We start from the raw sequence: 26502 nt of genomic DNA, 5'->3' as shown, positions 1-26502 counted from the left end.
AGTTGGAGAAATCAAACATAGTTGAAAATTTTCTAAGTACAAAGTCAAATGACCACTTCTTCCACCTTGAATAACTTTTGCTATGAACTCTAAATGAAAATAGTTTATTCACCAATGTTGTATCTCTTTCATTCCTATTCAATTTTGTCACAAATTTGAAATCATTTGGATTTGGAATGAGAGAGTTGATGACACTAAAATTCACCGTATTTTCGACTCCGATTTCGCATGCATTTTAGTGGTTTTATTGTTATTTTATTGTGTTATTACTATGTTTCTCTTTGTTTTCAGGTTTTTACTTTAATCGGATCCCCGATCGAGAAAAGGAGTGAAAATGAGCTAAAAACCCTAAAATTCAGCATTTTGTACTTATGGCTCCCACTGTGGCTGGCGCCATAGACCCTGCCATGACGTGTCCTATCTCAACTTCCCTCAACTGCCACGTTCCCCACTACTTCCACTAAGGTGCCACAGATTGGCCTTGTGGGGGCTATGGACTTGTGGCGGGCGCCACAAGAGGAAACATTTTCCCTCCCAATTTCAAACTGAAGGGCATCCTTGTCATTTCCATCATTTTACTTGCTTATAAATAGAAACTCGAATTCATTTGTTTAATCACCCAAACTTAGAGTAGAGGAAGATCCAAACTTAGAGCAGAGGCAAACTTAGAGCAAACTTAGTTTCGCTTAGGCATATATTCAGTATTTTAAAGTGGTAATCGCTTCACATCGAGGTGTTACCACAATTGTGTGATCGAGTCTATAATCGAGTTTGGAGCACTTTGGAAGGAAGTTAATCCTGCCGCCATTTTCATTTCCGTTTTGCATTTTATTCAACCCTCCGATTGGAGCAGGTTTTTATTACTTTGCCTTTATCTATTTTATTTTCTCGCACTCGCTTTATTTTATTTATTTCCCGCACTCGCTTTACTTTATTTATTTCCCGCACTGTATTTACTTTATTTATTTCCCGCACTTGCTTTACTTTATTTATTTTCCGCACTCGTACTACTTTTATTTATTTTCCGAACTCGCACTACTTTTATTTACTTTTCGCACTCGCACTACTTTTATTTACTTTCCGCACTCGCACTACTTTTATTTAAATTAATGCACTTTTACTTTACCATGTCTAACTAAACCTATAAGGTTAGAATGTAAGGATCGTAATTGAACCGATAATCCGTACAATTGTTCGTAGAAACACTTAAGGGCTATTTTAACTTTCAACTTAAGTTTTCCCGCACTTAATTTCCGTTGGGTAAGATCGACAGCCGTCCAACGATTTTTTAAACTTAATTGTTTTTAACTATTTCAAAAACAGCGAAAGCGCTTTGTTTAGTTCATTAGGAGTTTTTAACTTCAGAAGAAAAGAGACTTTAAAACTATTTGCGGACGCGTTTATAAGTTTAGAGTCTGGTTCATGAGAACCTCTTTTGGTTAAGAAATCCAGGTCAAAATACTTTTCAACTTAGTCAAGATACTATATTTCTTAAAAATAGGTTTACTACTCTAACGCAATGTGCACCTTTTTATAAGTGACAATAAGAGGGTTTGATTAGGGAGTACAACTCGGTTATGAATACGCGAAAGCGATAGTTCCTGTTAAATTGGTTCTTTTCAAAGTAAGAAACATTGCCCATAAGTAGTTCTATTAGCAAGTACTTGGATTATTAATTGATTATGTGAATTGCATTCGAACCTGTCTTTATAAATTGAGCTTTATTTAATATTTTACTTTTCATTGCACACTCTAAAAACCCCCGAAACTCTGATTTCTAATTAACTCCATATGCATACTCTGAGAGCTCTGAATCTTCCACTGATGAACTGAGGAACATAACAAGACATATGGAAATTCTTGAGACCCTTGAGACTTATATAATTGGAGAATGAAATCCAACTCTCAACTTTGCTTTGTGTGGGCTCCTTTTGGCAAGGAGTGATCAATCAAACCCTGATTTCCCAAGTCACTAATGCAGTATGCAATGAGTATGACCTAGTATGATGCTAATGCAATGTGAAACACAATCCCATGTTTCCACTCTCGAGGTATCAAGGGATTGAATACCATAAAACCCAGAAATTTACACTGAAGTGAAGTGAAGTAAAAATGCCTGTCAGAATCGGCAAAGAGGTGGTCTTGAACAAAAATCCGTCTGGTACGGTGAGAATCGGTCTGAGTACCGAAAAAGAATGTAAGTCTGAATACCGAAACAAATGGTCACAGAGAAATAACCCATGGCCTGAATGCCGCTCATCAGTCTGAATACTGGAAATGACTTCGATCCGAGCATCGGAAGACATGAGATTATTAACATCGGCCTAAACACCGGTAAATTGGCCTGAATGCCACTTCGGTCTGAATACCGGGAGACTTGCTTGAACGCCACTTCGGTCTGAATACCGGGAGACTGGCCTGAATGCCACTTCGTTCTGAATACTGGGAGACTGGCCTGAATGCCACTTCGGTCTGAAAACCGGAAAATTGGCCTGAATGCCCCAAGTTGCATCGACCTGAATGTCGGAAACTTCTTAGATCTGAACATCGGGAGGTTGGCCTGAATGCCACTTCGGTCTGGATACCGGAAAATTGTCCTGAATGCCACAAGTTGCACCGACCTGAACGTCGGAAACTTCTTCGATCTAAACATCGGAAAATTGGCCTGAATGCCATATCGGTCTGGATACCGGAAAATTTTCATGCCTGTCAGCTTCGGCAAAAATAAGGAAAATGATAATTGAGGCGGCACGTGGGCCAACAACCTATGTTGGGGATAATAAGTCATGAACAACCTTCAGTCTGAGTACTGGAAACAAGCTTTTGGTTTATCACTTGGGATACCGAGAATGTTTTATGCTTCACATGCGTATGTTTGAATTTTTCAATGGCGTAATGCTCCATGAAAATGGAAATGCTACGCGATTTGGGAGGATGTAATGCAATATGATTCTACATGCAAAGGATGCGAAATGCTGGGGATAATACCAAGCCGAGGCAAGGAATCTTGCCGGGGAAATGTTTACAATCTTCTGGACCCTGGCAATGCTGTTAGAGACCCACCGCAAAGAACTTTGTGGGGAAATGACCCGCCACACGGTGTTTTGGCAACAACGAGATACCGAGACTCTGACTGGGGAGAGAATGGTACTGAGAATGTGCTACTGAGGGACACGACGGTGGTTCTGGCAACCATAATCTGCGGGAGAGACGACTCAGCAGGGGAAGCAAACATCGATACGGTACCGAGAATCTGCTTCAAGGAAAGAGACCGTGGGTCTGGCGTCGAGATTATCGATCTGACATCGAACTCTGAGGAGCAAATGCTTCTGCTGAGAAGATACAGTCTGGCACTATCAACTCCGCTGGGGATATACAATCTGGCACTGTCAACTCTACTGGGGGAATGTATAGTTTGAAACACCTGCTTGGGGAAGTACAGTAGTGAGAACCTGCTAGGGATTGAAGAATCCAATGCTTGAACCGACTTTGCAGGGATAAGGTACCAGGTACCAAACTATTGAGGACAAACATCCGCGATCATCTGCCGAGACCCTTAAGGGAATGCCCCGAGTGTACCTGTTCTGAATGGACGATCCAAAGCACTTAAAATTTACAGCAATTTTAAATGTTTATTAAGCATGTACCTGTAAAGCTCTTATGTTTCATGATGCAATGTTTATCAAAAATTTGGACGTCATTTTTGCAAACAAAACAGTAAAATGAAAATGAACACAGAGATATTCTGAATAACATGATTTCATTGATTGAATGGCCTCTGAATAGGCATTTACATCAGGAAGCAATCCCTGGAAAGAGGTAATCGCACAAAAGATAAAACAGAAATTAATCTAATGGCAATGTGAAATGGATTTCTATCGGGTTCCAATTCTGCAATGACTCGCTCGTCTTCAAGATCCTCCAGATGATCGACTTTCTGAAAAGGGTGATTAGAACGTTTCCTACCTTTCGAAAGTTTCCAGTTATCGACATGAGATGAGATTCAGAACTACTCAGAACATAATCATTCGCTTAATCCCTAACTTTTTCCTGGATCGCCCTTTCGGGTTTTCAATCCACCGGGACACCCATTTTTGCCTAAGTTGCCCTTTCAGCTTTTCAACTTACCGGGTGTACAATCTTTTCATTTTTAATCCCTAATTTTTTCCCAAACCTTTTTCCTTTTCTTGGTTCGTCGGGATACCCACTTTTGCCTGGACTATTCTTTTTATTGTCCAGCGGGTCTGTTTTATGTGAAGTATTTTTTAACGGCGTTTGAGTTCACAGGGGAAGTGAAGTCTTCACCATCCATAGTTGCAAGCATTAAGGCCCCACCATAAAAAATCTTCATGACAATATACGGTCCCTCATAGTTAGGAGTCCACTTGCCCCTGTGATCTGTCTGAGGAGGAAGGATCCTTTTCAACACCAAATCTCCAACTTGGAAACACCGAGGACGCACTTTCCGATCAAAGGCTCTCTTCATCCGACTCTGATACAACTGCCCATGACAAAAGGCCGCCATCCTCTTCTCTTCGATAAGACTCAACTCATTGAACCTTGTTTAGCTTGACATCCAACAGGACCCTCAGAGAAGGAATCTCCACTTCAACAGGTAGGACTGCTTCCATACCATACACAAGGGAGTAAGGGGTTGCCCCGGTCGACGTACGTATTGAAGTACGGTACCCATGCAAGGCGAAGAGTAGCATCTCATGCCAATCTCTGTACGTAACGACCATCTTCTACACAATCTTCTTTATGTTCTTATTTGCTGCCTCAATAGCACCGTTCATCTTAGGACGATAAGGGGAAGAATTGTGATGCTGAATGTTGAAGTTCTGGCACAACTCCTTCATCATTTTGTTATTGAGATTAGAACCATTATCAGTAATGATTCTTTCGGGAATCCCATAGCGACAAATGATTTCTTTCTTGATGAATCGGGCAACCACATGTCTGGTGACATTCCCAAACGACGCTGCTTCGACCCACTTGGTGAAATAGTCGATGGCGATAAGGATGAAGCGATTCCCATTGGAAGCAGTCGGCTCAATCTTTCCAATCATGTCAATGCCCCCGCATAGCAAACGGCCACGGCGGAGACATCACATTCAGAGGATTTGGCAGCACATGTATCTTATCAGCACAAATCTGGAATTTATGGCACTTCCGAGCTTCTTTGAAACAATTTGATTCCATGATCATCTAGTAATAACCTGCTCTCAACAATTTTTTAGCCATTGCATGTCCGCCGACATGAGTACCGAAGGAGCCTTCATGAACTTCCTGCATTAACATGTCTGCTTCGTGTCTATCCACGCATCTAAGCAAAACCATGTCGAAGTTTCTCTTATACAATACATCGTCTTTGTTCAAGAAGAAACTGCCTGCCAATCTTCTCAAAGTCTTTCTGTCATTGTTGGATGCCCCTGCAGGGTATTCTAGACTCTTCAGAAAGCATTTGATGTCGTGATACCAGGGCTTGTCATCTACTACCAGTTCAGCAGCAAACACATATGCGGCTCTATCAAGGCGCATAACATCGATCCTGGGAGCATGGTTCCACCGAATCACCTTGATCATGGAGGATAGAGTAGTAAGAGCATCTGCCATCTGATTCTCATCACGGGGTGTATGATACAACTTTACTGTCGTGAAGAAAGTCAACAGTCTTCTCGTGTAGTCTCTGTAGGGGACCAGAGTAGGCTGGAGAGTATTCCAATCACCATTCACTTGATTGATCACCAGAGCTGAATCTCTGAAGATGTCCAGAGTCTTGATTCTCAAATCAATGGCTTGCTCAATACCCAAGATACATGCTTCATACTCAGCTTCATTATTAGTGCACTCGAAAGTCAGACGAGCGATGAAAGGCATGTGAGCACCTTTCGGAGTAGTAATGACAACACCAATTCCACTTCCTTTGGCATTGACGGCCCCATCAATTGTTAAATTCCACTTTTCATCTGGATCAGGTCCCTCCTCAACAGCTGGCTCTTCATAGTCTTTCATCTTGAGGTACATGATGTCTTCATCTGGAAAATCAAACTTCATTGGCTCATAGTCTTCAATCGGTTGCTGAGCAAGATAGTCTGACAGAATACTCCCTTTGATGGCTTTCTAGGACGTATACTGGATATCGTACTCTGTCAGTACCATTTTCCAGCGAGCAACCCTTCCGGTGAGAGCTGGCTTCTCAAATATGTACTTGACTGGATCCATTTTGGAGATCAGTAAGGTTGTGTGAGTCAGCATGTATTGCCTTAATCGCTTAGCAGCCCATGCAAGTGCACAACATGTCTTTTCAAGCATTGAGTATCTCGACTCGCAGTCTGTGAATTTCTTACTCAGGTAGTAGATGGCATGCTCTTTCCTACCTGTCTCGTCGTGTTGACAGAGAACACAACCCATAGAATTGTCAAGTACTATCAAGTACATAATCAGTGGTCTCCCTGGGGCTGGAGGCATAAGGACAAAAGGATTCTGCAAATACTCTTTTATCTTCTCGAAAGCCCTTTGACAATCATCGTTCCACCTGATAGCCTGATCTTTTCTTAGCAACTTGAAAATTGGCTCACACGTGGCTGTTAGGTGAGAGATGAACCGTGCAATGTAGTTCAACCTCCCTAAGAAACCACGAACTTGTTTTTCTGTTCTTGGCTCAGGCATATCTTGTGTTGCTTTCACCTTGTCAGGATCCACCTCAATCCCTTTTTCGCTAACAATGAAACCCAGCAGCTTTCCAGATCTCACCCCGAAAGTGCACTTGTTCGGATTAAGCCTCAGCTTGAATTTCCTCAACCGCTCGAACAGTTTCTGTAGATGCACCAAATGTTCTTCTTCTGTTTGAGATTTGGCAATCATATCGTCAACATAAACCTCGATTTCATGATGAATCATATCATGGAAAAGAGTTACCATAGCTCGTTGATATGTTGCCCCAACATTCTTTAGGCCAAACGGCGTCACCTTGTAGCAGAAGGTGCCCCATGGGGTTATGAAAGTTGTCTTCTCCATGTCTTCTGGTTCCATATTGATTTGATTATAGCCAGAAAAGCCATCCATGAAGGAGAATACCGAGAACTGAGCAGTATTATCCACCAAAACGTCGATGTGAGGTAAAGGGAAATCATCTTTAGGACTGGCTCTATTCAGATCCCGGTAGTCAACACACATCTGTACCTTTCCATCCTTCTTAGGTATTGGAACAATGTTTGCAACCCATGGCAGATAATTGGTAACTGCTAGAAGCCCTGCATCCAACTGCTTTTGCACTTCTTCATTTATCTTGACAGCCATCTCTAGTCTTGTTCTTCTGAGCTTCTGCTTGACCGGAGGACAACCCTCTTTGAGAGGTAGACGGTGTACCACAATGTCTATGTCAAGCCCTGACATATCCTGATAAGACCAAGCGAAGACGTCAACATACTCTTGCAGCAGTTCAATCAGCCCCTTCTTCACATCACCTTCCAAAGCAGCCCCTATCTTGACTTCCTTCTTGACGTCCTCGGTGCCGAGATTAATCACTTCAGTAGTCTCTTGATACGGCTGAATGACCCTTTCCTCCTGTTTTAACAACCTGGCAAGTTATTCAGGGAGTTCACAGTCTTTATCACCCTTTTCTTCAACTTTGAAGATTGGATTTTCGAAGTCGAAGCGAGCCATAGCAGAACCGTTATCAATAGGATCCGGTGACGTGCATCTGCATGAGTGATGGTATGTGCTTATGAGTGTGAACAGTGAGTGAAAACTAAACAAAACATTGCCAAATATTTTTTTGATTTTTGATTTTTGAAAACTGCGAAAATAGAAAGACAGTGAACAAAATATTCGAATGCAAAAAGACGTCCTTTATTTATGATAAAAATGCAGGTAATCACATAGATGAGCCCTACAATGAGCCATTACGCCCTGGGTGGACGTAAGACTTGGACATGCATGAACAAACAAAGAAAAATTACTCTTCAAGAAGAGTGACTTGGACAATCTCTCCAGAAGACCAACTGTTGATGACTTCACCCGGGATCCTCGGGTGCACCTAATTGTCGATGTCGCAATCACTATCCCCATCTTCATCGTTGATCGCAGAGATCTGGCCATATTGGATGACGCTAGCGCTGGAGAAAGTAATCGGCCGCTGACGAGTCTGAAGTGCTGAAGTTGTAGAAGTCAAAACTGGCTGATACCCAATCCCGAACTTGTCTTCTTTCATTGGTAACTCCAACAGACGTCCCCAACCGGAAGCAAAACCTGAATCCACTAAGGCATGTGCCTGCTTGAAGGATGAGATAGAGGCACCCGCTTTAACCTCTTCCATCGGAGTTACATCCTTGATCTGAACTGACTCAAAGGCCTGACACAGAGTCTCATGAATTTCACCTTCTACTTCTACATACTTGAATGTAGACAGGTTACTGACCAGAATGTCCTCCTTACCACAGACGGTGATAATTCGTCTGTTGACCGGGAACTTAATCTTCTGATGTAGAGTTGAAGAGACTGCCCCGACATTGTGGATCCAAGGACGACCCAGCAGGCAACTGTACGAGGGACTGATATCCATCACATAGAAGACAGTGTTGAAAGTTTGTGATCCAATCAGAATTGGCAATTCTATCTCTCCAAACACCGACCTCTTTGAACCATCGAAGGCTCTCACAATAAGATCTGAAGGCTTCAAGACCAAACCCTCTACTTCTAACCTTGACAGGGCTCTCTTGGGTAGCACATTGAGAGAGGAACCTGTATCCACCAGAACATGTGATAACACGGTGTCTCTGCATTCCATCGAGATGTGCAGAGCCTTGTTATGATTGCGTCCGGCTGGTGTTAAGTCATAATCGGTAAAACCCAACCCGTTGCTTGCATGAACATTGGCAACGATCCCTTCTAGTTGGTTTACCGAGATATCTTGAGGTACATAAGCAGCATTAAGAACCTTCAGAAGTGCCTCCCTATGTGCCTCCGAACACAACAGGAGTGAGAGAATAGATATCTTAGACGGCGTCTGAATCAACTGATCGACTACCTTGTAGTCGCTTTTCTTTATGATTCTCAGAAGCTCGTCCACGTGCTTCGCAAAAGTAGGCTCAAAACCAGCGTGTGGTGCAGAGGTACCCTCATTCATAACCTGTTTGCCTTTGGTCTTCGCCGCGGCATCAGCGTTATCAGCTTGAGTAGCGGGTGGTGAGAACAGTCTACCACTCCTGGTGAATCGCCCGATTCCACCAACATTGTCCACCGCGGGATCTACTATTTCCACTTCAGATTCAGACTTCTCCTCTTTTTTCAGTGGTTGCTCCACTCCATGATCATGCGTGTACACACTCCTCCCATAATGCCAAGGAATGGCCCTTTCACTGGTGAAAGGTAAAGGACCAGGGGTTGTGATGGTCATAGTGGATGGTCGCACTAGTGGCACTGGTTGCGCTTCTGGCACACTGATCTGAGCAGTTGGATAGAAAATGGTGATAGTAGCAACATCACAGTCGTACTCAGAAATCTCATTCATTGAAACATAAACATCTGAAACATTGGAATCAAGTTCAATTACATCAGCATCAACCACATAGTTTGGGATATTAGCAACAATATTGGAAAAATTAAATACATCATTACGAATTACAGAATCAGCAGGAACAACATCTGTGAATTCTTCAACAGCATCTTCAAACACCTCTTCAGCAACCCCTTCAGCAAACTCTTTGACAGACAAGTCTTCAACTTGGAGAATACCATTGTCAAACAAGACCTGGATACCCTGCTGCAGCTTCAAACAACCCTTGCTCTGTGTAGCACAATCCAAACAACCCTTCCCACAACCGGGGAAAACATCGGCCTTCACCAAGCATTCTTTAATCTCCAACAGCGGAGTCTTCAACTTCAACACGTCCTTAATAGACTTGGCTTCTCCTTCCAGCATATTAACGTTTGCACCACCATGCTGCGGCATGGGATTGTTGACGACATTAGGAGTCGGCGCAAAGTTAATGGCCTTTGAATCAATGAGGTCCTAAACTACGTGCTTAAAAGCTTTACAGTTCTCTATATTATGGCCAGGTGCCCCAGAGTGGAAATTACACCTAGCATTAGCATCATATCCTATTGGGAGCCTGCCAACAAGAGGAGCCAGGGTGTGTAACTGCACAAGTTGTAGTTGCTGAAGGCTAGGAAGCAACTGAGCGTACGACATCGGAAGAGTGTCAAAACGCCTGTCCATCGCCTTTTGCCTCTGTTGATAGGCGGGTTTGTTACCTTGTTGTTGTTGTTGGTACTGAGCTGGTTGACGTTGTGGTTGTTGTTGTTGTAGTGGTGCTGCAGCTGGAATGGTCACAGCCGCAACATACGCTTGTTGATGGTAAGTCTGAAAATTGTTCCTCCTGACACCTCTGCTCTGATATGAAGACAAAGAATTCACACCCCCTCTCTCTGCTTATGCCCTCCAATGAACGACTTCTTTACCCCTGATGAAGATCCACCTCCACTTTGGATCTTGCAGGTCTTCAGGTAATTCTCCACCCTCTCTCCGGTAGAGACTACATGAGCAAAGTTGGAGGTATTGCACCCCACCAGACGCTCCAGGTAAGGTCCAAGAAGCGTATTCATGAACATGTTGGCCATTTCCTTTTCCAACTTAGGAGGCTGAACACGGGAAGCTGTCTCCCTCCAGCGTTGAGCGTATTCCCTGAAACACTCATTGCTTTTAAGAGACAGATTCTGAAGTTGAGTTCTGTCCGGAGCCATGTCTGCATTATACTGGTACTGCTTCACGAAAGCCTTAGCCAAATCCCTCCAGCAACGGATGTGGGTTTTGTCCAGCCTCATGTACCATTCCAAGGATGCCCCAGCTAGGCTGTCCTGGAAGAAGTACATAAGTAGGTTCTCGTCATCGAAGTATGCAACCATCTTTCGGAAGTAGGCTTGCACATGGGTCTTTGGGCAAGAGCTGCCATTGTATTTGTCAAAGACTAGGACTTTAAATTTCGGTGGCACCCTCACGCCTGGGACCAATCCCAAGTCAGCAACGTCTACTCCCAGAGGATTCTGTCCTTCCACTGCCTTCAGCCTCTCCTCTAACCTTCTAAACATGGGGTCAATGCCATGGCCCATGCCAAAGTCTTCCTGCATCTGGGTGAACTGGTCGTCCTGATCATCATGGACGGGCTGTTGACCGGAGTTGACATGCGGGATCGGGGTAGGCCCCGGTCCACTGGGTCCGTTAACCTCTCCTGCTGGAGGATCAGTCAACGTCTCTGGTTGAGTAGTGGCGGGATTCCTCTGCATCATCTGCCTGATCTCTTGCTGTCCTTGAGCCACCCCTTGAACCACATCCATGAATTGGGTCATGCGGATCCTCATCTCGGCGAGCTCTGCTTGTAGGCTTTCCATTGCTCTCTGCTGGTTTCTGCGGGTACCGTACCGGTGAATTCCTGAATCAGCTATCCTGCTAGTGGAACACCAAATAATATGAGAACACCGCAGTGGTACCTGTTATGCAAGATATGCAAATAAATATGTTAATGTAATGACATGTTTATCGATTCCAAAGGGTATTCTAACCCCTTGATTCCAGTCTCACATCAGGTGAAAGTGCAAGAAGACCGAGCCATGGATAAGCTTCTGGGATCAATATGCAATAAAAGGAAACCATCATACAAATGAGTTCATGAAGGGAAAGGGCCTTAGCCAACAGTACATCAAAAGAGGATTTCCACAACAAGCCTATGGATCATCACTACATAGCAACAAGACAATAAGTAAAGAGAGGAACAAAAATCAGGAATCAACCTCCTGTATACAACGCATAAGGACTGCTCCTCACTTCAGCCAGTAATGCCACCGTGTCGGGATGATCGGGAGATTCTGTCAAACGCCGGATAAGCAAATTCCTTTTGTGAATAACTCCATCCAACTCGTTGATGTGCTCTATGTAGTAATTCCCATCATCTTCTCCGAATACCTCTTCAAGTCTGGATTTCTTCAAACCTGCCAGCACTTTGAGTTCCTCAATCTGTTCTTGAGCCTTGTTGAGTTGATCTGTGATGTAACCATTGGTTGAACGGGCGCCCAGAAGCTCACTGTTCTTCTCCTTCAGCAAAATCTTCAACTTCTCCATCTGACCAGTCAATTCGGCCACCATATCCTCCTCCTTTACCTTCCTAGAAGCTGAAAATGCATCCCATTGCTCTTGCCAACCAGCTAGCTTACCATGAGCATCTGTTAACTACTGTTTAACTCGCCTCAACTCAGAACTGGATGATCCCAAGGCTTTGTCTGTCTTCCTGAAGAAGTCCACCTCCACAGCTAATTTCCTCTCTGCTTCCTCTTGCAATCTGACGGCTTCCCCCTTCTGATATTCTGCCTCATGGAATTGATGCATACAGTCTTGCAACTTCACACTTAACTCCGAGTTTTCAGTTTGAAGCTCCTCCATGGCATTCTTCAATTTGTCATACTCCTCTCGGCTCACCATTGTTGACTTCTCAGGAGTAGGTGGATACAAAGGTTCTTCAATACGAAACGGCAGACCAAACTCTTCGACTCTTCCTTGAAACCACTCTTCATACTGAGGGTAAGTTCTACAATCTCCTTTTCCAAGCACAGTTCTTCCTCTCTTGATCACCTTGAGCCAGGCCTCAGCTGCCTTACGGGATACAGTCAAATCAGAGGAAGAATGGAAAAACAGAGATTCTTCCACATCTTTTTCCAAAGGTGGAGTTCTTAAAGCAAATCCAAACTATCTGACTGCCAGAGAAGGATTGTAGTTGATACCTCCTTTTCTTCCTACCAATGGTACATTCGGGAAGTTCCCACAACTATGAATAATATCTGCCCGAAGCAAGCTCCGGTCAGACCACCAAGAAATATCTTCAGCTCTCAACCCCATCAATCTCTTCGACCAACTCAATGAGTCCTCGACATCAATGAACGCTCTTGACTTGGGTAGGTGGGAACTGAACCACTTATAAAATAAAGGCGCACAATAATTCACCAATCCTCCTTTTCTATTCTCATTCTTGTGGTGCACCGAATGAAAGAAATCTCCTAGCAAGGTCGGCACTGGATTTCCCAACACGAAGAGGCGTATTGCGTCCATGTCCATAAATTTGGCAACATTAGGGAACAGGACAATCCCATACACACAAAGAGCCAACACACATTGAAACCCCTCTGGTCACCATCTTCAAGCTTCTTCTTTGCTTCTCCCAGTAAGAAACTCAAATGAAAACCACCGACTCCTCCCTTCTGACACATATTAGCCTTCAAGACTGATTTCCCCAAATATGTGGCCGAAGCAACCATGCTGAGATCGGGCAGAAACTCAGAACTGTAGAACAACAACTGTGACTTGATAGGAACTCTGAGAAAACTGGCAATCTCCTCCAAAGTAGGGACCAAAATATAATTCGGGAATGTGAAACACCTTAATGGAGGGTCATAGAACTGTAGCAGTGTGAATAGAGCATCATGTTGATCTTTGGAAAGAATCGTGACGAAACTTAGAATCAAACCGTACTCCTTCCTGAATCCTTCTAGAGAATCGTGATTCATTAACTTCATCAGTTGTTGAATAGGCTCCAAACAAACCACAGGAAACTTGTAGGTGACGTGTCTCTTTCTGCCAATATCCATCTCAGGAGAACCAGAAAACCTCGTCCGGAATCAAGAAGAAGATGTAAACCCCCTAGAAATGGATAAACATGTGTTAAATGATATGAATGCAGAATGATGTGATGCAATGCAGTGACATGGAAATCAGGACTGCTGTATCTGCTTGAACATCTATCGGGTTGCACTGTCTGAAGAAAAAACCCACTAAGGAATATAATGTGAAATCAAAGCTCTGCTCCAGAAAACCGGGTTGGTTGAAGGTTAAGGTTTCCTGAATTTAGCCCGCCCCTCACTTGTAGGTTCTAAGAACAAAAGTTTGTCAGCTTCAGCCCTTCAATCGAGAATAATACGTTTACCACTGAAGGTTTGGCATTATTACGGGATAAAAGACCTCCACTAACTCCCCTCAACAGGACATCCTAAAGCAAGTTCCCAGTCTCGGGGTCCTCGGATTGAGCAGCGAGAATGCGCCCACCAGAGCTAACATAATCACGTCTCGGAGAAGAGGCCTCGACTGAGTTCTCGGGAAATGGTCACCAGAGTCGACGATTTCTAAAGGAATATCTGTCGTTATGGAACACCCATAGGACAAAATATATCCAAAAGAAACCTCGTCTGGATGTGGGTCTCATGAACGACTTAACGTAGCAACATACCACGCAAGCCTCATGACTATCCACTCTAACACCTATGTGTACACTCAAGCCTGGGTAGTGGGGCTTATCCCTCATAGAACATCCCACCCCATCAAACAATCAACCCCCACAGAGCCAACAAATACAACAATGATATGTACACAATGCAATAAGGTAAAGCAAGTAAATGCTGAAAAATAAATAACTGTACAAAAGAATAAACACCCAACAAACAAGAAACCTACAAAAGTTAGGAGGGACTCGCTTAGGGAAAACCGGGTCCCCAGCAGAGTCGCCAGCTGTCGCAGCCTAAAAAATATAGTATGCAAAAAAACAACCGGTGAGAAAGAAATGACAGAAGAGTCGCCACCGTGCGTTATTTATCCCAAAGGAGGGAAAGGAAATGCTCGAAGTAGATCTGGAGAAAGGAAAGGAAAAGACAAGGTCTCGCAACCAAATCTTGGGTTCGGGAGTCGATTATGCGAAGGGAAGGTATTAGCACCCCTACACATCCGTAGTACTCTACGGGATCCACTCTTGTTGTTCTTGTCTAAAGGGTGTGTATTTATCTAATGTATTATTTACTAAAAGAAAGGGTCAAAGAAAATGACTCGCACGGATGTCGCATCCACTGCATACGTATCTCATCTGAATATGAGAATCAGAGTCTTCGTAGCTCGGCTACCTATGGGTTAAGGATAAGTGTGCTCACTAAGACATCGCGTCTTATGCCTACGTATCTCATCTAGAATGAGAATCAGAGCAAAACGTAGTTCAACTAACTACGGGAATAAGGGTCTTGATTGCAACTAGGGCAAGAGAAAGGGAATGTCTCGATCACAACGAGGGCGAGAGAAAACAATCACAACGAGGGCGAAAACAAACAAAGATTAGTTGTTAGTTGTCAGTCAAACTCGGCAAGACATCGCATCTTGTGCCTACGTATCTCATCTGAACATGAGAATCAGAGTTATCGTAGTTCGGCTACATAGGGGTTGCCATCTGAACATGGACTTACAAAGGAAGACACCAATTGTGTCAAAGGAGAGTGGGCAATGTGTTCACGTCCTAGCAGCAGGTGTCGCAGCTCGCTGAATCGAGTCTTAGGCAGTTACCTCTTTGTAATAGGACGGATTGACATGCCACAGGATCGGAGACGCACGGAAGGTCTAAAAATGGGGAAGCTCTGCTCTAGAGTTGTCATGCAATGTACTTGAGTGTTTAGGATTTACAAATGGGAACATCTACCTAATGTTAGCATGCAAGAGAATGAGGGAATTCTACTTATGTTATCATACAAAGAATGAGGGAATCCTACCTTTGTTATCATACAAAAGAATATGGGAATCCTACCTATGTTATCATACAAAGGGTTCTATCTAATGGGTGCTACCTAAACGGAACAAGAATCGACGAATGGAGCAAGGAGAGGTGCTAGGGATAAGGGTAGATGGCGATGCATGAAGCAATCGACTTACAAGGTTGACGATGATGCATAAATCAATCGACTTACAAGGTTGATGGCGATGCATAAAGCTATCGACTTACAAGGTTGATGGCGATGCATAAAGCAATCGACTTACAAGGTTGATGGCGATGCATAAATCAATCAACTTACAAGGTTGATGGCGATGCATAAAGCAATCAACTTACAAGGTAAATGGATGAATACGTGCTGGTTCTGTTAAGTTTTGAAAATGATTACTCGACGTTGAATCGTGGTTTTGATCTTGTTATGAAATGGTTATCAGATGTTCATTTTATTTCTTGTATTAACAGATGAATAAAGAATGAGAGAAATAAACATTATACAATTCATGGGAGAGGGATACATTTGTAATGAATGGGGATTGTACATGGCAATCAAACAATAATAATATATGCCTCATACACCATACAAGTAGGCCACAGTTAATCAAACAAGTAAGATATAAACAAGTATATAATCAAATCAAATAATCAAAGAATGAAATAATGAAGCATTAAACAATGTATGAGAAGTATAAACATATTAAACAATCAAACAATAAAGACATGGATGAAAGAAACAAGTATAAAAAATATCAGATGAATAAGACAAGTGAAATTATGCACACAAAGAATCAATGAATAATTTAATCGGGAAATGATGCAAGGATCAAATAAAATCAAGATGAAAGACCTATAATATGTGGGACATGAGATGAACAAGGGAGGATCAAAAGATCTCTTCAATTGCCCTAAGCAATCCCTATGTCAAACATCAATCATAGAAAAGTCAACCGAAAAGTCAAGTCAACTTAAAAAATATCAAATAAATAGTAAATTAATTCAATAAATTATGAAAAATTAAATTAAAAGAGGTGGGATAGGGACATCATCATCCCCCAAAAAGATTTTAAAAATAATGAAAATTAGTGTATAAATTAATTGAAATGAAACAGAAGTCAAATGAAAATTCAACCAAGCAAACTAGGTCAAAAATAAATCCAAAATAAATTGAAAATGGTAAATAAAATTCCACTAAAAATTAAATAAATTAAATAAAACATTAAAGAATGTAAAAAATATTTTTTGGTATTTTTATGAATCAATAGAATATTTTTATTAATTAAAATGAAAACATAAATCAAATGTGGGATTAAAAAGAAAAATGAATGAAATGGTGATGGGCTTGTTTGGGGTGGTGCGAAAAGCAACATGTTAAACCCGGCCCATGAAGAATTCCAATGTTACAACAGAAAAAATAAAAATAAAGGTACATGCATTCTTATTAAAACAGCATGTCCAGCATGATAATTGGTCATGGTGACTTCCTTAAGTCACTAAACGACAAAGAGGCATGGACGGGCAAGATTGCACAGCGAACGCATGATCCGAGGGCCCACAACGTGACACATCCACCTTTTCATGCAGTAAAGAAACCTAAGGCCATGCAACTAAAGAAAATACGTGAAACGCGGCCAGCATCCTTCCATTTTCCAACTAACATAACTTATCCTATAGGGCTCCAAATGCAATGATGTAAAAAGCAAAACTCAAGTACAAAATCAGAGGAACAACATGGTATTTTATTTTATGCAAAATGATGACTCTAGCATGAAGAAAAATAAACAACAAGGCAAGCATATGAACATGGATATGAGTGAAAATTCAAAGTTGCAAAACTCCAATTTAAAGTAATGCCTCATGGTGAGGGCTTCATAAACAAGTATGGTATATTGCTAACATAGGAAAATAACATGAAACAAGCATGGTATGGCATGGAAAAAAACAGTAGCAAGCATAGTGAGCATGAAATGAAAGTAATGAACAAGCATGAAATGAAATGAACAAGACCATGGAAGAGAATGGACTAGAGCTTACCTAGTGGATGCAAGGTCCACTGCCCCTTGAAGATGGAATGATGGAATGAAAATGAGATGCTTGTGCTTTGAGAACTTTTGGAACTTGTGAAAATGGAAGGGAATGCAACTTGGTCTTTTTCCTCTTGTCTTTCCTAGCTCGAAATACAACAGCCTCTATCTCAGATTAGGGTTTTATGATGTCTAAATATGTTGGATTAAAGTGCTCAATGGGCTTGCAATGCTTGTTTTCAATTATGTGCAAAATGTGCAAAAATGAGGTGTGAAAAGAAATGGCTAAATGTGACAAAACTTAAGTGAATGAACCAAAAGCAAATGGCCAAATGAGGTAAAAGATGTGTTGGTCATTTTTGTGGTTAAACTTGGTTTTTCTAGTGCAGCATAAAAATGGCCCAACAGGGTGAGTTTAAGATCTTGTATCTTGATGAATACATGTCCAAATGGCTAGGCAATGCAAACAGTAGAAAGAGGGCATGGAACTTAACATTTTTCATGTTGAACACATCTTGAAATGGTGAGTGGAAAGGGGTGGAAAATGGCCATAAAGTTCAGGTTTCAGGGCTGCAAAATGGTTGGGCCAGTTTGGCCTAAATGTTGTCAAAAAAATTCAGCCTATGATACCAACTTTAGATGAGTGTATCTTCCAAACCAATGATCCAAATGGCAAGGCAATGCAATCAGTAGAAAGAGGGCATGGAACTTAACATTTTTCATGTTGAACACATCTTGAAATGTTGAGTGGAAAGGGGTGGAAAATGGCCATAAAGTTCAGGTTTCATGGCTGCAAAATGGTTGGCCCAGTTTGGCCTAAATGCTGTCAAAAAAATTCAGCCTATGATACCAACTTTAGATAAGTGTATCTTCCAAACCAATGATCCAAATGGCAAGGCAATGCAAATAGTAGAAAGACGGCATGGGACTTAACATTTTTCATGTTGAACACATCTTGAAACGGTGAGTGGAAAGGGGTGTAAAATGGCAATAAAGTTCAGGTTTCATGGCTGCAAAATGGTTGGGCCAGTTTGGCCTAAATGCTGTCAAAAAAAATTCAGCCTATGATACCAACTTTAGATGAGTGTATCTTCCAAACCAATGATCCAAATGGGATGGTTCCAAAAAGGTGTGAAAGAGGACATATCAAGGTTCAACTGTCATGAAGAAAGTGTTTTCAAAAGATTCCTTGAAGTGCAAGAAATCTGGCCCATAAGTCTTGACAAATTTTGCAAATTTTGGACTTAGAAAAAATTCTAAGTGTTCTAAAATAATGTCTTACTTTGACCAAGCCTAACTTTCTCAATTTTAATCCAAATGAAACAAACTTTATATCTCTAGAAAGCTTGAAACAAGAGGAATAACTTTCATGTTGAAGAAATTTCTAAATGGGGTTTTCATCTTCATGGAATATAGGCTTAAAGTGGATGCAAAAAACATTAAAACTTGCCTTAAATGGAAAGTCAACTTTTTCCAAATTTGGTAACTTTTTCAACTCCTGATTAAATGATGAATCCATGATCCAACCTTGATCAAATTTCACATGTGGACTTCCTTAGGCATGAATTTTGAGATTCCACCTTCAAAATGTCAGGAGTTGAGTTTTCTGGCCCCACAGTTGACTTTTCCCAAACCGTCTGATTCCCGATTCCATTGATCAATTGAGGCACCTCTGGCTCAAATAAAGAGCTGATTTTTTACATGTAGATCCTTGTGGACATGTGGAGGGCCATGGAAATGAGTTTCACTGAAGGAATCCGAAATAAACCGATTTTATGCAAAAACCTACTTTTAGGGAAAAAAATGACTAGGAACTGATTGCACTGATTACCAATGGATCTTTCTATGATAATTGTGAATCTTCCTAGGCCAAGATTCCTCTTTAATCATGACATGAATGATCCCTTCTACTGATTTTGGATTAACTCCATATGCATACTCTGAGAGCTCTGAATCTTCCACTGATGAACTGAGGAACATAACAAGACATATGGAAATTCTTGAGACCCTTGAGACTTATATAATTGGAGAATGAAATCCAACTCTCAACTTTGATTTGTGTGGGCTCCTTTTGGCAAGGAGGGATCAATCAAACCATGATTTCCCAAGTCACTAATGCAGTACGCAATGAGTATGACCTAGTATGATGCTAATGCAATGTGAAACACAATCCCATGTTTCCAAGAAAAATGAAGGGTAAATTTTGGGGTATTACATAGGTAGAGATTAGGTGAAGAGACTGTAACTTGAAGTTGTTTACTGAGAGTCTTTGAAGTAATTCTGTTTAATGGATTTCCTTCCTGGCGTGGTATCCCCCAGACGTAGGTGAGTTTGCACCGAACTGGGTTAACAATTGCTTGTGTCACTTGTACTACTGTTCTTTATCTTTTATCCTATTTATATTATTCAGATATTAGTGTCGTGACATTACCTTCGACATCTCATATCTGATACCAAAATTTGAATGTTGAATCATACTACTTGGTTGATATCCAAAATGGATCCAATCAGGTATATTTTTGAGAAGCCTGCTTTAACTGGGAGGATCGCCCGTTCGCAGATGTTGTTATCTGAGAATGATATTGGATACTGATCTCAAAAAGCTATCAAAGGTAGTGTCTTGGCTGACCATTTGGCTCACCAACAAATTGAAGATTATCAGTCAGTGCAGTATGATTTTCCTGACCGAGAAATCTTATACCTAAAAATGAAAGATTGCGATGAACCATTGCTTGAAGAAGGGCCAGAACCTGGTTCCCGTTGGGGCATGGTATTTGATGGAGTCGTTAACTAGTATGGTATTGTAAGACCCTAATTTTTGACCCTAAGATCCCTCATGGCATCATATCATTGCTCATTTGCATTTGCCTCAAGGATCATAGCATCTTGGCTCCTTACCCTTGGGTGGGACTTGTGTGAGTTGGTTTGAGACCACCAAGCATGCTTGAATTGTATATTATTGATTTTCTTATCTTGTTTACTAACCAAAAGCACAAAAATATGTCACTAACATCTTTTGTTTTGAAGCTTAAGCAATCATGAGATCCAAGGCTCCTAGGAGGCCCCTATGCTCAATGTAGTGGCATGAAGACGAAAGCTAGAATGACAATGGTTCCCAAAGCACTTAATCATCATATATGCCCCCCAAGTATCTCATTTTTAGAATTTGATCAAGATAAACCAAAGGGCTTGAGGATTGTTTCCCAAGGAAACCCTAATTCAACTGTGCATTGATTGTGCCTTGCTCATGAAGCAACCTCAATCCATGATCAAATTCAATCAAGGGAAGTTCTTTCATTCATCATTTTATGCATATGTGAGCCTATGTGAGTGTCCTCAATCATTAATTCATCAAGATTTGAAGTTTGGCTTTGAGAAGTTGATCAGTCAATTAATTTGACTATTTTGAAATCCATTGAGACCTAACTTATGGTGTGTTTGTCAAATGAAGATGACCCCAAGAGAAAAAATGTTATTAAGAACCATATGAACAACTTTCATGTTCATAAAAATTTCATTTTAAACTTGTAAGGTCATCATTCATATAAAACATTATAGGTCACTTTGGACCAAAACCATTTAATCTTAAAAAAGTCCAACTTCAAGTTCCCATAACTTTCTCATCAAATATCTAAATGATGCAAAATTTAAGTCCAAATTTATTGTCATGAAAAGATATACAACTTTGATGTTGAAGGTTTCTCCATTCGAGGCTTTCATCATTGAAACAGAAGGGCTTGAAGTTGGTCATTTTTGGCAAAACTTTCAAATACATGTTTTGTACCTTGAAATTCATGGCCAGTTTTCACAATTTTCCAAACTCCAAATGGGATTTTGTTAAACATAACTTTTGTTCCTTATGTCAAGACCTTTCCAACCATTACTCACATGCCTATGTTTGGATTTTCCAAATGGTATTTTCAAAGAGATGAACTTTTATGACCATTTATGCATTTCAGGTTAAATCTTCATGCACAATCCAATGACATGCATTCTGCATGTCCAATTCAACTTGGTTGATGTTCAGCATTCATTTGCAATTGGTTTTGGGCCTTACATGCGCATGTACAGGCCCATGCATGGAGGATCCAAGTTCATGCACACGAGTTTGCTCACACATTCCTAGCAGTTGTGGCTTTAAATAGAATGCTTACCTCACTCAAATCTCAACCTGAAGGCGTATGAATCCCTGCTGAATTCATTTCCCAGCCTCTCACCAAAGGAATTTTAATTTTCACTTTCATTTTTCAAGTTTGATTTTCAACAACATCAGTTGAATTTCAATACTAATTCCCAAGCCTAACTCTCATACCAAGCATCAAGATCAAGCTGTAAGCAAATGATTGGTTGAATTGAGCTCATAAAAGCTGCACAATAAAGGTTCATACCTCAACTGTTTTTCTTTGAATCTCACTGAATTTTGTGCATTGCTTGTGTTGGTATGGTTTTCTGAAGTCCTCATGTGAGAGGCAAGCCAATGCTGGCTTTAATTTTGTGAATTGTTGAACTTCAGATTGAAGACCTAGTTTTTCAACCTCAGATTTCTTCTTCCATGAGGATCTTGAGTAAAAACTAAGGTTACAGGGGCGATGCACATCACCTCAGCTTTAATTTGGTGTATGGATCGCGTGTTTTAGTTGAGGTTTCAAAACCTGTAACTGGTGGCCGGATTGTGCCTTCTCATTGGAGAAGACGGTGGTTTCCACCACCGTCCCTACGCGTTTGAACCTTGGCCGTTGAATGATGATTACCAGATCTAATCATGGCCTTACATTGTTACGACTTCATTTAATGCTGCATACCACACATTTGATCAAGGTGTATGATGAGCGCATGCCTGAGAACCTTAGGATTGGCCACGTCAATTAATGAATGTGGATCCAACGCCTCCTGATTTTTCTAATTTCTTAATTTTTGTTTTATTTTCTTTTAATCCATTTATTTTAAAAAATTCATAACTTCTCTATTTGGAATCACAAAAATATGGGACCAGTTGCAAAAAATTTCTCTTAAATTCTAGTTTCATAATATGATTTTTAATTATTTTTGTGATTCCATTTAATATTTTTTGTGAATTGTTTTGTTTTTAATTGTTTTTAATTCATTTTAAATACTTTTAGATATTCAAAAATGCCAAAAATATTTTCTTAACATGTATAAATGATGATAAGTCTATGAAAAATATTTTCATCAATTTCTTAATTGATTTGAGATTTATTTGAGATTTTAGTTCATATATGTTATTTTTCTTCATTTTTAATTGTTTAAAATTAGTTTCTGTTTTCAAAAAATGTTGAGAAAATTTGTCAAACCTTGTTTGACCTTGTTAGACTTACGATGATCCAATTGGACTTATCCAAGTTGATTTGAATTGGATTTGAAGTTTGACCTTTATTTGTTCATTTTATTTTATGTATTATTTGAATTCCAAAAAATACCAAAAATATGTTTGACCTTTCTTGACTTCTAATCTTCATTTCACTTCTGTTTACCATTGATTGATGTTGATTCCATTCATGTTTGATAAATGTGCTTTGGTTATGTCATTTGATTTCTCATTTTGGTTCATTTCATTTCCATCTTCATCTTCTTCTTTTTCTTTTGACCAATGAGTTAATGATTTATGGTTAGCCTTGACATATGAGAGGCTTAACCTTCTTTAATCCAAATCAAATTCAACTTGATCAAAGATCAAGTGAATTGCTTTGTGTCCAAGATAGGTTGCTTCTTGGTCAAGCAAAGAACCTGAAATCCATACAAGGTCATTCTTCTTTTCTTTTGACATGACAAGTTGTAGGAGCTTGGCTTACTAGTCATGATCTCTAACTTGTGTTTATTTGCCTATAGTTTTATTGACCGGCCTCAGATAGGTGTGACTACTAAATTAGTCCACTTACGATTGCTTAACATAGCGCTAAATTGCCTTATGGCACACTAACACTAACTACTAATTACTAACTTTTAATTCAAGCATTTAATTCTTGCAATTTACTTTAATGCAATTTAATTTCTTGCTCATTTATTCATATTGCCTTTTTACTTTTCTCACTTGAGCTCATGTTTACGCTTATGCCATTTGCCTTTTGCTCACTTGAGCACATTATTATGTAAATATACTATTGCCTTGTGCTTGTTTTGTCTTTGTTTGTGTGAACCCAATGCAAAAAGGAGAAAGGACTTAGGTTTAGGACCTTACCTATGCTTAATGGAGTTCAAGAGCAACTAGGCCTCATGCCTTTAGAATGCTAAATTTGTTGAAGAGCAACTAGGCCTCATGCCTTTAGAATGCTTAAATCTTGAAGTTGACTTGACAGGACCCCTAATCTAAACTCTCTCTTTGTCCATTCCTCTTAATGCATTGTGAACTTTTTGATTGTTTATTCTTGTGTGATAGAGATCCCAAACTTGAGCTAGTTAGAAGGACCATTGTCATGAACATCCAAGTTAAGAGAGACAAGTCTAATTGGAGATCCTAGGAGCTTGATTGAATATTTGAGTGATTGCTTGAGTTAATTGCTTGTTGCTTGCTAAGTCCAAAGGAAATGAGCTCTTGAATCATCTTTATGATCTCAAGAAAGGAACTCCAAGGGTTTTATTTCTCTTTTCTCATCTTTTCATGTTTAGGACTAGCCCTTCTCTTCTTCTCTCCACTCTAACCCAAGCCAAACTCATTTTGTGCAAACATTGACATTGTTTTCAAAAATTAGAAACCCAAGCCAAATATTTTGAATTGAATCTTAAGTCAACTTTGGCTTCATTTTGTGAATACTTCTAACATGTAAATACAAATCACCCAAGTGTGTTTTTTGTGGTTCCAATGGCCACCTTTGTTAAACCTTTTTCATAAACATTAGCCATAGGTTTGAGTTATCATAGTAGTTGGTGTAAACCTCACCTCATCCTTAGTGATTGGACTATAAGTCTTCCATACTTATTATAGGGTGGATTCCTCACTAGTATGTTGAAGCTCTCCTCACATGGTGGATTGTTGGTTTAGGTTGAGTTTTCTCCCTTTGATAACAAAAGACCTTAAGGCTTTTGACAAATTAATTCACCCACTTATTTTGAGATTTTTACCCTGAACTACGAGGTTTTGATCCTACATTTGTGATGGTACGTAGGCAATGGGTTTATCCATTCAAACAACAAATTGTAAATATGTATATTCTCTTCTCATCCTCCCAATCTTGTTTGCACAAATATTTTCACAAATACCAACCTACAATGCACACTTGAATAAAGGGCTCCCTTAGAGTACTAAGGATGTTTTGGGTGCTTAAAACCTTCCCATTTCATAACCAACCCCCTTACCCAAATCTCTGACATTTTTATTATTTTTTTATTTGATAAAACTTCTCGGTTTTTGTTCGCTTTCTAACCTTTCCTTTGGATAAATAGAAGTGCGGTGGAGACTCGAATTGTATGATTTACTTTTGATTTAGTCAATAAATCTAAAGGTAACGAATACCCCGCTACAGAAAAGTGGCGACTCTGCTGGGGACATTTCTTCCTAGTGAGTTTAGCCTACTTTTTGCCTTTGTTGTATTGTATGTTTATATTTCTTGTCGCATATTTTTGTGCAAATTTGGGATGACTGTATTGTTTGTAATGTATGAATTGCTTGATATATATCAATTGCTTGTGTGCTTGGTGGTCTCTTGTGAGATGAGTTCTATACCCAAACTCGAGTGCACTTATGATAGGAGAATGGCATAGTCTTGTTGACTTGTGTGGAGTTATTCCTTAGCAAGATGACTTGCAAGCCCATTCACATGGTGGAGGTTTTGTTGGAATCAGTAATGTCACATGAGTAGTCGTGGTTAGGCATTACTCTTTCCAATATAGACCTTAGAAGCCAAGGACCTTAGATTACCTAGCCCATCTTGGCCTATTCTAAGACGTGGTGCAAAGATCGTTCAAGTGTAAGATTTGATACGATTGTTACGTGATACTACACTCATAAGAGTCTCTCTTGAGAATATTTTTGGAATACGAGTAGTCGTTTATCCGATAATATCCAAAAGATGGGATGATGACTATGGGAACCTCTTGTAGAACATGATTGTCAGGTTTAACCATGGTACACTCCCTTTGGGTGGTTGTTAACCGAGACTCCATGCTCGTGACTTACAACAAACCCTTGATTCGCGGTTGATCCGATCTCGTATATCCTTAATATCAATGGAACTTGGGTGTTGATAAGGTGTAAACAATAATCCACCAAAATGGATGATTGATATTAAGGATGACTCAATCCATCTCATGACCTTTGTGTGGTGTGATTTTCTTGATCCTTGAGTGTGATTGTTGCATCCATGCATTCATGCATCCGTTTGCATCCATATCATCAACAATGAGAAAATTTTCAAGGAACTTAAGAGGTCTATTTGCAAATTTTCAGACATGGATAAACAAAGAAGGAATACGAAGAAGTACAGTTTCAGGAAACCCGACTTGAAAGATTTAAGGAGTTTGATATCCTATGTATTAGATCCCTTGGAGTTCAAAGCACGCCATGGGAAGCTTCTGCCTATTCTTGCTACTTAGGTGGATGAAGGTCTGATGAGTGTGTTGGTGCAGTTCTATGATCCCTTGTACCGTTGCTTCACTTTTCTAGATTTCCAGCTTTTTCCTACACTTGAGGAGTATGCCTATCTTATGGGTATACCTATTCTTGATCAGTTGCTGTTCAGTGGCTTGGAGAGAGTTCCTTCTTCCCAAGAGATTGCTGATCTGCTGCACATAGATGTCTCTGATATTGGTGCTCATATGACTACCAAAGGTGGAATTCAAGGTCTCCCATCTGATTTTCTCATTGCCAAAGCTACTTTGTTTGGGAAGGCCATGAGTGAGGATACTTTTGAAGCCATATTTGTACTTCTCATCTATGGGCTAGTGTTATTTCCCAACATCGACAA

Source organism: Lathyrus oleraceus, chromosome 4 (assembly GCF_024323335.1).
Source record: "Lathyrus oleraceus cultivar Zhongwan6 chromosome 4, CAAS_Psat_ZW6_1.0, whole genome shotgun sequence".
Taxonomy (NCBI): Eukaryota; Viridiplantae; Streptophyta; class Magnoliopsida; order Fabales; family Fabaceae; genus Lathyrus; species Lathyrus oleraceus.
The sequence above is the reverse complement of the archived record's forward strand: the minus strand, read 5'-3'. Positions refer to the sequence as shown.